Here is a 12379-nt window from a genome sequence, read left to right as displayed (position 1 = left end):
TAAATTGTCTCCAAAACGTGTAAAAAAAAAAGATTAGCTCTTACCTTGATAAGCTTGGCTCCTTAATATTGTTAATCCCTTGAATGTTCACAACACCACAACACTTTAATTTTTCTCCATCATCCTCTCAATGCTCGGCCAAAGCAGCCATGGCCGAGAGCTTTTTTTTTTCTTTTTTCAATTTAATTGTTGTTCTTGTTTTGTGTTCAATTGCAATGTGAAGAGATGACTCATTACCTCATTTGGTGATATACATATAAGAGCCTCCTAGGCCCTACACGTGCCCCCCCTTATGTGTCATCTATTTTCCTTTTTTTATTAATTAAATATCGGGTGGGGCCCACTTTGGTAATTAATCTTAATTAATTTAATTAATCACTAACTCTTGTTTAATAATCTAATCACAAATAATTAATCCCTAATCTTCAATAATATTTTTACACTAATTAAAATTTATGTTTTAATTTAAAATTTAAAATTAAAGATTTCTATTTCGTGTCCGAAATGATCCCGTCTTTAACTTGAGTCGATTCTCTTGCGAACAACTCGACGTATGAAAATACGGGATATAACATCCTTCCCCCCTTTAGAACATTCGTCCTCGAATGTTGAATTGGTCCCATAAGGCTCTATAAAAATTTTAGGGAAGTCTCCCTTATCGTCATAACATATAGTTTCATCGGGCAATCAATATAATCAAGTGAGGACTTTAAGTTACCTGTAGGCGTAGGGAACAAGTAAGGGTACTTGTACTTCATCTCCTCCTCGGCTTCCCAGGTCATCTCTTCTCTATTGTTGTTTCGCCATAATACTTTGACGGAAGCCATGTCCTTAGTTCGCAACCTCCTAATCTGCCGATCAAGTATGGCTATAGGCTGCTCCTCGTAGGATTACTCCTCTGTCACCTAGACATCATCTACGGGAAATGCTCTGGAAGGATCGCCTATACATTTGCGAAGCATTGACACGTGAAATACTGGATGCACTGCTTCCAAATCGGATGGTAGGTCCAACTCGTAGGCAACCCGGCCTACCCTACAGATAATCTGATACGGCCCAATGTACCTCGGGCTTAGCTTCCCTTTCTTGCCGAATCTCATGACATCCTTCATGGGTGACACCTTCAAAAACACCCAATCACCAACCTGAAATTCTAAGTGTCGACATCGATTATCTGTATATGATTTTTGTCGACTCTGAGCTGCCCGTAATCTCTCCTGAATAAGCTTCACTTTATCGACAGCCTACTGAACCATATCTGGGCCTATTAATTTAGTCTCACCAATATCAAACCAGCCAATAGGCGACCTGCACTTCCTTCCATACAAGGCCTCATACGGCGCCATCTGAATACTCGAATGGTAGCTATTATTATAAGCAAACTCGATAAGTGGAAAATGATCGTCCCAGCTACCTCTGAAATCAATAATACAGACCCGTAACATATCTTGTAGTGTCTGAATAGTACGCTCGGCCTTTCCGTCAGTCTGAGGGTGGAATGCGGTGCTAAGACTCACTTGTGTCCCAAATCCCTCCTGGAAGGATCTCAAGAAGTTAGATGTAAACTGGGCTCCTCTATCGGAGATAATAGCTGTGGGAACCCCGTGAAGTCTCACTATCTCCTTAAGGTATAACCTGGCATAATCCTCAGCTGAATAAGTAGTCTTGACTGGGAGAAAGTGGGCTGATTTTGTCAACCTATCGACGATAACCCAAATAGAATCATATTTTCGCGGAGTGAGAGGTAAACCTGTGACAAAGTCCAAGTTAATTACCTCCCATTTCCATGTTGGAATCTCTATCTCCTGTAATAATCCATCGGGCTTCTGATACTCGACCTTAACCTGTTGGCAATTCGGGCACTGAGCGACAAACTCTGCTATATCTTTCTTCATGCCATCCCACCAATACAAGCACCTGAGGTCATGATACATCTTTGTTGACCCTGGGTGAACAGAATAACGAGCATAGTGTGCCTCTCCCATAACCTGTTGCTGCAACCCTGCAACCTCATGTATACATAACCTGCCTCTGTATCGTAACACTCCATCAGGTGCAACTTCGAATGGGGTCTCCTCCTTCTGAAGAGCTGCATCTCTGTAATGTACAAGAATAGGGTCCTCATACTGGCGTCTCTTTACCTCTTCTATGATAGAGGACTCAGCAACTCCCGGAACAGAAACTCTGCCGTTATCAGAATCAGCCAAACGAACTCCAAGGTTAGCTAACTGTCAAATCTCACGGACCATCACTTTCCGTTCTAGTTGTACGTCTGCCAAACTACCCATAGATTTACGGCTGAGTGCATCTGCTACAACATTTGCCTTCCCAGGGTGGTATAGAATATCAACATCATAATCCTTCAGCAATTCTAGCCACAGCCTCTGCCGCAAATTCAGCTCCTTCTGCTTAAAGATGTACTGGAGACTTTTATGATCTATATAAATATCAACATGTACGCCATATAAATAATGTCTCCATATCTTCAAAGCATAAATTACTGCTGCTAACTCCAGATCATGAGTAGGGTAATTCCTTTCGTGCTTTCTGAGCTGCCGGGAGGCATAGGCTATAACTCTACCATGCTGCATCAACACACAGCCTAACCCAATGCCTAAGGCATCACAATAAATAACATAGCCATCTGGTCCCTCAGGAAGTGTTAGAACTGGAGTCGTAGTCAACTTATCCTTCAATAATTGGAAGCTTTGCTCACAAGCATCGGTCCACTGAAACTTAGATGATTTCTGTGTTAGCCTTGTTAGAGGCGCTGAAATCGAAGCAAACTTCTCTACGAATCTCCGGTAATATCCTGCTAGTCCCAGAAAACTACGTACCTCAGTAGGTGTCGTAGGTCTAGGCCAAGTCTTGATAGCTTCAATCTTCTGTGTGTCTACTCGAATACCATCAGCTCCAATAATATGCCCAACAATGCTACTGAAGTCAATAAGAATTCACATTTAGAGAACTTAGCATACAATTTCTGGTGCTGGAGCACCCTAAGTACCGTCCCCAAATGATCTGCATGCTCCCCTTCTGATCGTGAATAGACCAGAATATCATCAATAAATACAATCACGAACAGGTCAAGGAATGGCTTGAACACTCGGTTCATCAAATCCATAAATACTGCTGGAGCATTGGTCAGCCCAAACGACATCACTCTAAACACATAATGCCCGTATTGAGTCCTGAACGCAGTCTTGGGAATATCTGCCTCCTTTACCTGCACCTGATGATAGCCTGACCGCAAGTCTATCTTCGAAAATCATCTAGCACCCTGCAGCTGGTCAAACAAATCATCAATCCTGGGGAGGGGATACCTGTTCTTTATTGTTACTTTATTCAGCTGCCTATAATCAATACACATCCGCAGCGACCCATCTTTCTTTCTCACAAATAATACCGGTGCTCCCCAAGGTGATGTACTGGGCCTGATGAAGCCATTTTCTAATAAATCTCTCAGTTGCTCCTTCAACTCTTTCAGTTCTGCAGGTGCCATCCTGTAAGGAGGAATAGATATGGGCTGAGTGTCTGGCAATACGTCTATAGTGAACTCTATCTCACGCTCAGGAGGAAGGCCTGGAAGTTCATCTGGGAATACATCTGGAAATTTGTTAACTATCGCCACTGACTAAAGAGTCAGCGCCTCTGCTTTCAGGTCATGCACACGAACCAGATGATAAATATACCCCTTTCTAACCATCTTCCTTGCCTTGAGGTATGAAATAAACTTACCCCTCGGCGATGTCGTATTCCCTAACCACTCTATAGCTGGCTCTCCTGGAAACCGAAACCGAACTATCTTTTCTCTATAATCAACGTTAGCATAACAAGAAGCTAACCAGTCCATACCCATAATAACATCAAACTCATTCATATCTAACTCTATCAGATCTGCCTTGGTGCAACAACTATATATAATTACCCAACAATCTCTATATACTTGCCTTGCTATAACAGAATCTCCTACCGGTGTAGCTACCTCAAATGGTTCTATCAATTCAGGTTTAATCCCAATTCTACTAGCAACAAAGGGCGAAATATACAATAAGGTGGAGCCTGGGTCTATCAATGCATATACGTCTCGGGAGAAGATCGATAGCATACCTGTAACCACATTTGGTGACGCCTCCTGATCCTGTCTACTAGCCAAGGCATATATGCGGTTCGAAGGACCGCTAGAACTAGAAGCTCCGCCGCGACCTCTACCACGGCCTGCTGGTAACTGAACACGCTGCCTAATAGGACGCATAGCTACAGAAGAAGATGAACCAGCAACCGACCCAGTGGGCTGAACCGCACCGCCCGGACTACCGCTATATGGACACTCCCTCATAATAGGGCCTTGACGGCCACAAGAAAAACAAGCACCTGTAGCACGATAACCTTCTCCAGAATGATGCCTACCGCACCGAGAACACCGAGGAAAAGGTGGCCTCGACTGACTGAAACCTCTGTTCATCTGCGAACCCAAAGCCTTGGAGCTCTGACCGGCTCCTGAATACCCTGTACTATCAAATATCCTGCCTGTAACCTGTGGGGGTGCACTCCGTGCTGGCTGGGAAGAATATCTACTATACTGCTGAGGCTACCTGCCTCGGAACTCACCAGAATAACTGGTCGATGTAGCTCTCTTATGCTGGCCCCTGTCATGATATCTATCGGGCTAACGCCCTCTGTATCAATCCCCTACCCCCTGTGCATATGCCTGTACCCGAGCAATATCCATACCTGGCTGAGAAGCCATTACCATACATCTATCAATCAAGTAACGATCCAGCCCCATCACATAACGATGCACCCTATCAGCCATATCAGCTACAATAGTAGGCGCATATCTGGCCAACGAATCAAACTCAAGACTGTACTCTCGAACGCTCCTGCCATTCTGTCTCAGATGTAAGAATCTATCAACTCTAGCTCGCCTCATCTTTGGGGGCAGAAAGTGGCCAAGGAAGGCCTCTACGAACTCATCCCATACTACTGGAGGAGCGTCCTCGCCCCTAGATAACTCCCACGACTCATACCAATTAATAGCTACATTCCGCAATCTATACGAATCCAACTCAACAGACTCAGTCTCAGAAGCCCTAATTATCCTCAACGTACGCTGCATCTGCCGAATAAACTCCTGCGGGTCATCCTCAGGCTTTGACCCGAAAAACTTTGGAGGCTTACAACTTAAGAAGTCATGAGCCCTCAAACTATCATGTTTGTCTGCACGGTCAACCCCTAGCTCATGCCTGCGAGCCTGCCCTGCCACTAATCTGGTCAACAACTGAACTGCATCCCTCATGGCTCTATCCTCCTCCCCTGGCTGAGGAGCTGGAGGCTCAGGTGCTGGAACCTCGGGAGCTAGCGGTGGAGCCGCCCCCTGACCCGGAGCTATCGCTGCCCTAGGTTCCTCTGGAAGTGGCGGTGTAGCAGAACTCGCAGACTGGAACACAACCTCAGGCATAATCTGGGCACGGGCCCTAGCAACTCTCCGAGTCTGGCTAGTGTCCCCTGCTACCGATTTACCCTTCTGGGCAGCTGTCGCTTTCTTTGAAGGCATAGTTATAAACATAATAGTCTGTTAAAAATGAGTTATCCTGATAATATAGCTCTATCGCACGATCTAGGATAAGAAGGAAAGATTACAACCTAAATGTCCTGTAGCCTCCTGTTTATAGATATGGTGCATAACACACCGATAAACAAGACTCTACTAGACACGGTCTGTAGACACTCCGAAGATGAACTGCTCTGATACCACTTTTGTCACGACCCAGCCCCGTGGGCCATGACTAGTGCCCGAGCTGGACACCCATATGTACCTGTCAAACATTATCGGACTGATACCATAGGTCCTCAATTAATCACATCGTAATAACATACGCAAGCCGACAAGGCTGCCACTACAAACCAAAATATTACGCAAGACGACAAGGCTGCCACTACATACCAATATACTACGCAAGCCGACAAGGATGCCACTACGAAACGATAATATATGCAAGCCGGCAAGGCTGCTACAACGATAGAACATCCATAATAACCATATAGACACAACTGATCAAGTCTGAATGCGACCCACATACATGTCTACAGACCTCTAAGAGTGTCAGCAGTGAAATATGACGGGACAGGGCCCCGTCGTACCCCTAGACAAACATATACATATATACAACAAAAGATCTGTACCAAAATCTAGGCTCCGGAACAACGGAGCTCTCCAAGACAGCAGAAAGGGAATCCTAAGCTGGCGGATCACCAAAGCGAGTATCTGCACCTGCAGGTATGAAACGCAGCCCCCCGAAAAAAGGGGGTCAGTACGGAATATGTACTGAGTATATAAAGCGTGAAATACAGTAAAAAGGACCATAACTGAAATAAGGTGTGCAGAAAACAAGTACAATGTCCAGAATACCAAATACTTGCTCTTTGAAACATAAATCATGCATGTCAGTATCATATATCATATCAGGCCCCTTATGGGACCCGGTAAACATGGTCGCCACCCCGTCTTTGGCACCATAACACAGCATAACACCATAGCACGGCATAACTCCATAAACACAGCATAACCCCACAACACAGCATAACTCCATAAACACAGCATAACCCCATAACACAACATAACTCCATAAACACAGCATAACCCCATCATATCTATATGTATATCATATTCCGGCCCTCTAGTGAGGGACTCGGGGAACAATGCAGTGAGACTGTGCACGATAACATATCCTGGCCCGGGACTCAGTGAAAAACATATTGAGACATGCACGAGTGGAGTAGTGAGCAACCATATGCAAATTAAAACATTTTCAAAGACTCAATGGAACAATCAAAACGAACTGTCATTTGAAAATCAGGACAATAGTCATATCAAATACCTTTCGGATGTCACTGTGGATTATATCAGAATAGAACTTCTGGAATCATATATATATGTATCAGGGTATATCAAAGACTCAATGGAATAATAGTCATATGTCAATATAGTATGAACATCTCATAGAAGTCTGGACATTAGTTATCATAAAGTTCCTAAGAATCGGAACTGATATACATCGACTATTATCCAACGTACAGAAAACTGAAGAGGGAAGCTCAATCACTTAAGAGTTCTAACATCAAGAAGTGAATAAGAATCATAAATCACACTCAAAACTTATGAATAGAATTACCCCAAAGTTTATATCATTCATCGCTTAGATCTATGACATGCCAAAAGAAAGAAGGGACAGCTTTACATACCTGTTAGCGACTATTCGTAAATCCGTTCGCCTCGTCGCTCTTTTAGCCTATTTAATATAAGAGTAACGTTATCGTTAGTAACTATATTTTCTAGTTCATAAATCCGTAGGCCGTCTCTTATAGAACTTATTCTTTAACTTATATTTCTCGTTTAGGGTTTTTCATTATTCAAGGACTTAACGAAAATCGGGCAGCATTTCCCCTATATATTCGCCTAACCCGAATTTCCAGTTACCCTCCTGTTAACACAGAAACACCAACTACAACATATGGATATAATCATATCTTCAATTCTTTCAATTCAATAAGAATAACAACATGTTCATATCAACACAACTTTAACCTTATATCTAATCCCTTCATTCCTTTACCATATAATTCATGATAACATCAACCATGTTGTCACTTAAAAATCAATTCACCATGCCTAATTAAAGCAGCCCCCTACACGGCTCAATTTACATTTCAACATCAACATATACAACTTCTTACATTCATCACACATTTACCAATTTATACAAGTTTAAATTGTCTCCAAAACGTGTAAAAAAAAAAGATTAGCTCTTACCTTGATAAGCTTGGCTCCTTAATATTGTTAATCCCTTGAATGTTCACAACACCACAACACTTTAATTTTTCTCCATCATCCTCTCAATGCTCGGCCAAAGCAGCCATGGCCGAGAGCTTTTTTTTTTCTTTTTTCAATTTAATTGTTGTTCTTGTTTTGTGTTCAATTGCAATGTGAAGAGATGACTCATTACCTCATTTGGTGATATACATATAAGAGCCTCCTAGGCCCTACACGTGCCCCCCCTTATGTGTCATCTATTTTCCTTTTTTTATTAATTAAATATCAGGTGGGGCCCACTTTGGTAATTAATCTTAATTAATTTAATTAATCACTAACTCTTGTTTAATAATCTAATCACAAATAATTAATCCCTAATCTTCAATAATATTTTTACACTAATTAAAATTTATGTTTTAATTTAAAATTTAAAATTAAAGATTTCTATTTCGTGTCCGAAATGATCCCGTCTTTAACTTGAGTCGATTCTCTTGCGAACAACTCGACGTATGAAAATACGGGATATAACAATGCAGATCATTTACGTGTTGTCCTTAGAGTTCTTCAGGCCCGGGAGTAATATGCGAGTTCTCTAAACGTGAGTTCTGGTTAAATTTTGTGAGTTTTCTAGGGCACATTATTTCAGCTGATGGTATTCGGGTGGATGCCCAGAAGACTGAAGCTGTGAAGACTTGGCCAAGACCTATAACACCTACTGAAGTTCGTAGTTTTCTGGGCTTGGCAGGTTATTACAGAAGATTTTCAGAAGGTGTTTCTGCTATTTCTCCACCACTGACGAAGTTGAATTAGAAATCAACTAAATTTCAATGGACGGATGCTTGTGAGCACAGTTTTCAGGAGTTGAAGAACAGATTGACTTCGGCCTTGGTTCTGATACTTCCAGAAGGATCGGAGGGCTATGTTATTTATCGTGATGCTTCAGGCATTGGGCTAGGTTGTGTGTTGATGTATCATGTAAAGTTATTGCTTATGCTTCAAGGTAGTTGCAGAAACACGAGAAAAACTACCCCACCCATGATCTAGAGTTGGCTGCGATGATTCATGCATTGAAGATATGGAGGCATTACTTGTATGGTGTTCATGTGGATATTTATGCTGAAAATAAGAGTCTCTAGTATATTTTCAAGTAGAAGGAGTTGAACTTACGGCAGAGACGATGGTTAGATTTATCAAAAGATTACGATGTTAGTATCTTATATCATCCTGGAAAGGCGAATGTAGTAGCTGATGGTCTTAGGCGCAAATCCATGGGTAGTTTTTGTGATGTTCAACCAGAGAAAAAGGAGCTAGCTCGTGAGCTTCACCAGTTAGCTAGCCTAGAAGTTCGATTATTGTACTCTGGCGATGCGGGAGTTACTATTTAAGATTTAACAGTCTCGTCTTTAGTAGTTGAAGTGAAAGAGCGCTAGTATGAGGATCCCATGTTAGTTCATTATAGAAATACATCTCTTCAAAAGAAAGAGTCTCCATTTGAGACTTCTGCAGATGGAGTTCTCAGGTACCGAGGTAGACTATGTGTTCCTGATGTTGTAGGGTTACGTCGCCAGATTTTAGGGGAAGCCTATTGTTCCCGTTATTCTATTCATCTGGGAGCGACAAAGATGTACCATGATATTAGGTCAATTTATTGGTGGGACGGAATAAAGAAAGACATAGCAGAGTTTGCAACTCAATGTCCTAACTGTCAGCAGGTAAAGATTGAGCATCAGAAGCCCGGTGGATTATTTCAAGCTATTGCAATTCCGACTTGGAAATGGGAAATAATTAATATAGATGTCATTACAGGCTTTCCTCATTCTCAGCATAAGTATGATTCCATATGGGTAATTATGGATAGACTTACGAAAGCAGCTTATTTTCCGCTTGTCAGGACTACATACTCGATTGAAGATTATGCAAAGCTTTATATCAAGGAGATAGTACGACTCCATGGTGTTCCAGTATCCATTATCTACGACAGGGCTGCGCAGTTTACAGCTAACTTTTGGGAGTCTTTCCAAAAGGGTTTGGAAACTCAGGTGAGTCTTAGCACAGCATTTCACCTCCAGACTGATGGACAAGCTGAGCATACCATTCAGACTCTCAAGGATATGCTACAGGAAAGTGTGTTAGACTTTGGAGGTAGTTGGGATGATCACTTTCCACTTGTTGAGTTCACTTATAACAACAATTATCATTTCAGTATCCAGATGGCCCCGTATGAGGCTTTATACGGGCGAAGTGTAGATCACTAATTGGATGGTTTGAAGTAGGGGAGACTAAGTTAGTAGGGCCAGAATTGATCCAACAGGTCGTGGAGAAGGTCAAGCTTATTCAAGACCGATTATTGACAGCTCAAAGTTGATAGAAGTCTTACGCAGACAATCGCCGACGAGACTTAAAATTCCAAGTTGATGACTGGGTATTCTTGAAGGTGTCACCTATGAAAGGCGTCATGAGATTTGTTAAGAAGGGTAAGCTTAGTCCTCGGTATATTGGGCCTTACAGGATTGTTCGCAGAGTGGGCCAGGTGGCATATGAGTTAGATTTACCTTCAGATCTAGAGTCAGTCCATCTGGGTTTCCATGTATCTATGTGCCATTATTGTTATCATTGTTGTGGCCCTGTGAGGCATTGTATATTTTGGGCTGTTGTGACAGGATGTTAGTAGTATAGGTACAGGGGAAGCTTTGCCAAAATTATTGTAGAATCCCTAAGAGTCTAACATTCGAGGACGAATGTTTCTAAGGGGGAAAGGATGTTACACCTCGTAGTTTGTTACATTAAGATTCGTCGTGTCTTAGTGGTTCTAGTCATGGATACCGGAGTTATCAAGGTTAAATGATATTAGACGAGTTTATCTTATAGTCATAAGGGGTTAAGTTCATGTTTAGCAGGTGTTGCAAGGATTAGAGGCTCAATGACTCGACACGAATACATTTCGACGAAAGTTGAGATTTGCGGTTGGATGTACAGACCGTATATGGTATACGAACCGTAAAATTTATGGACCTCACCATAAAATTGAATCAGCGGGTGGTGGTATTCTATTGGTGATTTACGGTCCAAATGTACGGTCCGTATATCTGAGGCGGTGGCAACCTATTTGTATATATATTTCCCACCCTTGTTCATTTTAGCTCATTTCAACATTTCCCTAAGTCCATGAAAGCTCTAGAAATCTCTTCTAAACATATCTAACAAATTCCCAAGAAGAATCAAAGATTAAAAGTGCAAAGTAAGTGATTCAAGCTTAGGATTTTATATTGAATCCTAGTGTTGCTTCTTGTACTGACCTTGGGAAGAATTTAAGGGTGAAGATCGAGCCTAAATGGCCGGGCAAGATACTATATATATGTATGTATGAAAATGTTTTTTTTTTAAATCTAAGTATGCATGACATCCGCCTTAGAGGCACTCAGAGGTACAGATTGATCTTTTTATCTTATATTATCCTCATACTTTTGTTATTCTATTATTCATGCCTTACATACTCGGTATATTATTCGTACTGACGTCCTTTTGTTTGTGGACGCTAATTTTATGCCTGCAAGTAGACAGGGTGACAGACCAGACCCCTAGGCTGCTTCATAAGTGATAATACAAGAGCGCTCCTTTTGTTCCAGAGCGATGTTTCAGCTAGTACTATTCTTTTGTGTGTATATATATGGGCATGGTGGGGTCCTATCCCATCCTTATGATGCTATGCACTCCATGTAGAGACCCATAGACAGATGTATATAGTTAGATGTCCTATAACCTCGTCGGTTCATATTTTTTTGTATATCACTCTTGGCAGCCTTGTCGGCTTGCGCATATGGGCATAGTTGATAATGATTATATAGATATGCACTTATCTTTTGGACTCATGCCTTACAGATTATGATAGTTATGAGTTATCTTTGTAGTCCACCTAGATATGATTATGAGATGCATGATAAGAGGTGCTTGGGGGGGGGGGGGGTAAGCTCCGGGTGCTCGTCATAGCCCTCTGGTTGGGTCGTGACATAAACAAACATTAGCAATATGGCCTGACTGTTCTTTGTGGAACGGGAACCTCTCGTGACTAATGCAGGTGGCTCCCACACTCTTAAGCTTGTCAAAGAATTCTTCACATGTCTTGGTGAGACGCAGTAAGGGAAGCGGCGGCCTTGAGTGAAATTGCCCGCCAAGTTGGCGATGCTGGGCGAATGAACTCTATTTGTACCTCAAGTTCTCCCTCTTGATTTGCGGAGGCGACGGAGGCGGCCTCTCTTAATGGCCAAGTCGGTTCTAGCAAGTGAGATTCTGCTTCATAATCTTTGTCTCCTTGTCCCTCGTATAGGGGTATGTACCCGGGAGGTATTCCTTTGCCTTTGTCCAAAAAGCTCTCAAGATGACACTTTATCTCAATAGGTTTTTTGGACGAGCTTTCCGCCGAGTCCATCAACTCATCGGCCTATTCGATCTTGGACCTAACCACCTGGATTTTTTTTTCTAGGTCTTGAATCTTCCTTTTGATGGCAACATGTTCCTGGGTGTTTGTGGCATCCTTTTATAGGTTGTGTTTCCACCAAACAGTATATG

This window comes from Lycium barbarum, chromosome 11 (genome assembly GCF_019175385.1).
Source record: "Lycium barbarum isolate Lr01 chromosome 11, ASM1917538v2, whole genome shotgun sequence".
Classification (NCBI taxonomy): Eukaryota; Viridiplantae; Streptophyta; class Magnoliopsida; order Solanales; family Solanaceae; genus Lycium; species Lycium barbarum.
The sequence above is the reverse complement of the archived record's forward strand: the minus strand, read 5'-3'. Positions refer to the sequence as shown.